Raw genomic sequence first — 4,857 nt, 5'->3', positions numbered from 1 at the left:
GATATCTGCTTGAGCATGCTAACATACTCTTTAATCCACAATGTCTTTACCTATAAAATATGGGTTTAAAATAGGGTTGATACATCACTTTTCACTATCCCTCACTACTCCTTGTTATACATATGCATGTACACACACACATACGCAGACACACATATACGGATTTATATATACCTGTGTAAATATACACAAACATACACATATATGTATGGAAAGTGAGATAAACTACCAGCTGCTGCTACCTATGGTCAGTTTCACTATGAACCTACTGCATGTATTAATTTTTAAAGAAGAGATTATATAGAACATAGAATAGCAGTTAGCTACAAAACAATACAAATATGAGGAATTTATAGCGCAAGTTTTTGTATTAGTATCTATAAAAATACCTGGCATAAAAAAGGTGCTCAATAAAAATACACAAATGAATAAATGAGAGCTAATCACTGACACCAAGTAAGAACGTCTTGCCCGGCTGACTCAGTTGGAAGAGTATGAGACTCTTGATCTCGGGCTTGTGAGTTCAAGCCCCATGGTGGGTGTAGAGATTACTACAAAAAATAAATTTAAAAAAAAAAAAGAGCTTTTTGCCTACTATCAGTCATGTAATTATTCTGTAACATTTTTAAATGAAGACAGGAATTCAAAGTCAAAACAAATAGTTTACATAAACTATAACACTAGAACTTTTATTTGCTCACTCTGAATGTGCTATAAATAATAATGTGATGGTTAGTTTTATATGTCAACTTGACTGAGCCATAGAGTACCCAAATATTTGGTCAAACATTCTGAGTGTATCTGTAAGGGTAACATTTTAATTGTACAAGGATGCCCATTCTCATCACTTCTATTCAACAAAGTACTGGGAATCCTAGCCAGAACGATCAGTCAAGAAAAAGAAATAAAACACATCGAAATTGGAAGGAAGAAGTAAAACTGTCTCATTTGCAGATGACATGATATTACAGATAGAAAACCCTCCGGGTGCCTGTGTGGCTCAGCTGGAGAAAGAATAGTCACTTCAATAAATGGTTTTGGAAAAATTATACAGTTACACACAAATGAATGAAACTGGATCCCTATCTTAAACCATAGATTAAAAAAAAAACTCAAGTTGGATTAAAATTTGAATATAAGACCTGAAACCATAAAATTCCTAGAAGAAAACATAGGTAAGCTTCTTGATATTAGTCTTAGTAACAACTTTTTGGATTTGACACCAGAAGCAAAGGCAACAAAATAAAAAATAAACAAGTGGGACCATCAAGCTAAAAAGCTTCTACACAGCAAAGGAAACAGTTAACAAAATGAAAAGGCAATATACGGCATGGGAGAAAATAGTTGCAAATCATATCTCTGACAAGGGGCTAATATCCAAAATATATAAAGAACTCATACAACTCAGTAGGAAAACAAAAACAATCTGATTTTAAAAATGACAGAAAAACTGAATATACATTTTTTCCAAAGAAGACATCCAAATGGCCAATGGGTACATGAAATGATATTCAACATCATTCAGCATGAGGGAAATGCAAATCAAAACCACAATATCAACTCATACCTGTTAAAATAGCTATCACCAAAAAGGCAAAAAATAACAAGCACTGGTGAGATTGTGGGAAAAGAAGGAANATCCACTTCTGGGTATATATTCAAAGAAAATGAAATCACGGTCTCAGAAATATATATGCACCCTCATGTACTGCAGCACCGCTTAAAATAGACAAAGCATAGAAATGACCTAAGTATCCATCGATGGATGAATAAAGAAATTATAACATATATGCAATGGAATATTATTTAGCCATAAAAAAAAGGGAGAACCTGCCAATTGTGACAGCATGGATGGACTTGGAGGGGTATTATGCTAAGTGAGATAAGCTGAATAGAGAGAGACAAATACTGTATGATTTCACTCATAAACGGAATAAAAAAAAAACCCAAACTCACAGAGACCATATTGGTAGTTGCCAGAGATGGGGGGTACGGAGGAGGGGAAATGGGTAAAGGTGGTCAAAAGATAAAAGTGTCCAGTTATAAGATAAGTAAGTTTTGGGGATGTAATGTATAGCATTGTGACTATAATTAACAATACTGTATTGTATATTTGAAAGTTAATAGAGTAAATATTAAAAGTTCTCATCATAAGACAAAAAAATTGTAACTCTGAGGAAATTAACATTAACTAAACTTATTGTGGTAATCATTTGGCAATATATATATCAAATCATTATATGGTACTCTTNTATATCTCAGTAAAAAAGGAAAAACACCTTGCCTTAAAAAAATTTTGAATTGGTAGATTGCCCTCCCAGGGATGAGACTTACCAATCAGTTGAAAGCCTGAAAAGAACAAAAAAGCTGACCCCTCCTTGAGTAAGAGGGAAATCTTTCTGCCTGACTTCCTTCAATCTGGGACATTACTATTTTCTTGCCTTCAAACTTAAACTGAAAATCAATTCTTCATGGTTCTTAATGCTTCTAGCCTTTGGACCCACACCATCATCTCTGCTGGGTCTCTAGTTTGCGGACTGTACATCTTGNATCTTGGGAATATAATAAATATTCCACAAATTCAAGACCTCTTTTATTTACATAGATTCTTACAATGAGGTCCATAATGGAATCTCACAAGGAAATTTTGAAAGTTTACAATTGTATTAAGACAAAGCATTTGTGTTAAGCAAATACAGAATACAATTTTATGTCATTGAGAACTGATCATGTAGTTCATTTCCATTTCCTGTGTGTCATTTTATCATTAAAATAAGCTTATAAAGTAGACAGTGTTATTATTCCATTTCTTTACAGAATCAACAATTACTTTCTAGAGAAGTTTATACTGTGACATTTCATATTTGATTCTTGCTTTCTTCATAAAAACTAATTATAAAATACCATAAGCTTCCAAAGAGAAATAAAAAGACCGCAAAAAAGGGTGCATCAGTTAGAGCCATGGGATTAAAACTTTCCATGAAAATAGGCATTTTAATACTAACTTTATTTGACAGCAATTATAATCATGTGTCATTCTATCTTGTATCCTGAGAATGGAGACCACGTTTGATTCCTCTGTATATCTCGAAACTCAAACACAGTGTCTGATATATATATTTGGAGTATATAAATCGTTGTTGAATTGATGTTCAAATTAGGTATAGCTACTTAGGCTGATCTTATATTTTCCACTATAATAGCCTTGAATTCTACTAATATATTGTTTTTTTAAATTTCCATACACATGTGGTAATATCTGCTATGTATGCACTTGAAACACTAAGAGGCGAAAGATGGCAGTTTTGTGTTTGTTTTGTTTGGTCTGCTTCTCCCCTAGAATGCAAACCCCACTGGAACAGAGACTTCTCTCTTTGTTACTACTATATGCCCAAATCACAGAGCAGTACCTGGGCCATATTAAGTTATCAATAAATATTTGTTGAATGAATGAATAAAAGGCAATTTGAAATCGGTGGTATTCCTTACCACTGTGGCTCATTCTGTAGAACATAACTCAGAGATTTTTTTAAAAAAGGCTTCCTGAGTGGCAATGAAAATACAGATGAGGTTGGAGAGGAGGAACACAACCACATGGTTAGTAGTGCTTTCTTTAGGAATGCACCTAGGTGGGGGAAAAAATGCACCTAGGTGGAAAAAAATGTACCTAGGTGGGGCCCCTGGGTGACTCAGTTGGTTAAGCAGCAGACTCTTGAAATCAGCTCAGGTCATGATCTCAGCCCCACATCTGGCTTCACTGACAATGTGGAGTCTGCTTAAGATTCTCTCTCTGCCCCTTACTGCTCTCCCTCAAAATGAATTGACAACATTAAAAAACACTTATGAATGCACCTAAACCGTCTGCTTTCTGTGAGAGAAAAGAGAAACCTGGATTTACCCAGGAGGAAGGGAATTAGCAAGCCAGGTTGAGAGGGTGTGAGCAAATCCAGTATGTCAGTGAAGAGATCATTGGCACTGTCCAAATTGGGATCCAGACAGGGCAGAAGGAATATGTTTTCAGGAATGTACTGAAAGATTATGAAGTGGGATAGAATAAAGGGAATGAAGAACAAGTGCAAAAAGAGTGGAAGATTGAGAAGTAGAAAGATTCACTGAGACTTTGGAGGTGCTGTTCTGCTGGCAGAAAAATCTGAACCTGGCCATGAACAGAAGTGGAGGTCACTGAAACTAGTAAGGTCGAGGGACTAAAGAGGCTATCAGAAGTGTCAACATCATGGATATTGAGTCCCCGAGGATAGGGGCCATCCAAATAAAGCCTTATGATATTAAAATTTCCATTGATACCACAAAAGCACTGTTTTTAATGCACAATCACATCGGGACAATATTCAAGTAAATTTTTCAAAGAAACTATGAATGTGACTAACTCAAAACCATTGCACTTACATTCATGAGTTACATTTTAAAATATTATATAGACCATATGCTCAGCACAGAGTCTCCTTGTGTCACCCAGGCTCCTTGAAACCTAGAACAGCATTTGTGCTCCACCCTGCCCCTCCCCCGCCCCCTAGCCCCTATACAGTCCGGGGCCCCTTTCCCTCTAACCCCAAAAATCCACTAACCAATCCTCACCCCTCCCCCAACTCCTGGGTAATAGAAGGACCTTCCAGTTCCATCCCAGAGAGCCCCACAGCTGGCAGCCCAGGAATGATGAAAATGTGAAATTAGCCTGTGGTGACGGTTGCCCTAATACCATGAATATACCATAAACCATGTAGATATTCACCTTCAAAAGGTGACTTTTATAGTATAGTATAGTATAGTATAGTAATTCATACGAATTGTATCTCAAGAGTTATTTAAAAAAATGGCTTCAAGACACTCAGCACGGAG

The 4,857-nt window shown here is 35.9% G+C and overlaps 1 protein-coding gene across 1 annotated transcript in view; it reads left to right on the top strand.

Annotated features, from left to right (window-relative positions):
* The window catches only part of FTHL17 (ferritin heavy chain like 17), a 13,693-nt gene that overhangs the window by 8,170 nt on the left and 666 nt on the right, over nucleotides 1-4,857 (top strand). The window lies entirely within an intron of this gene.

The sequence above is a fragment of the Crocuta crocuta genome, unplaced genomic scaffold, assembly GCF_008692635.1.
Source record: "Crocuta crocuta isolate KB4526 unplaced genomic scaffold, BGI_CrCroc_1.0 scaffold301, whole genome shotgun sequence".
Classification (NCBI taxonomy): Eukaryota; Metazoa; Chordata; class Mammalia; order Carnivora; family Hyaenidae; genus Crocuta; species Crocuta crocuta.
Note: the sequence above shows the minus strand (reverse complement) of the source record. Positions and strands in the feature narration are given on the sequence as shown.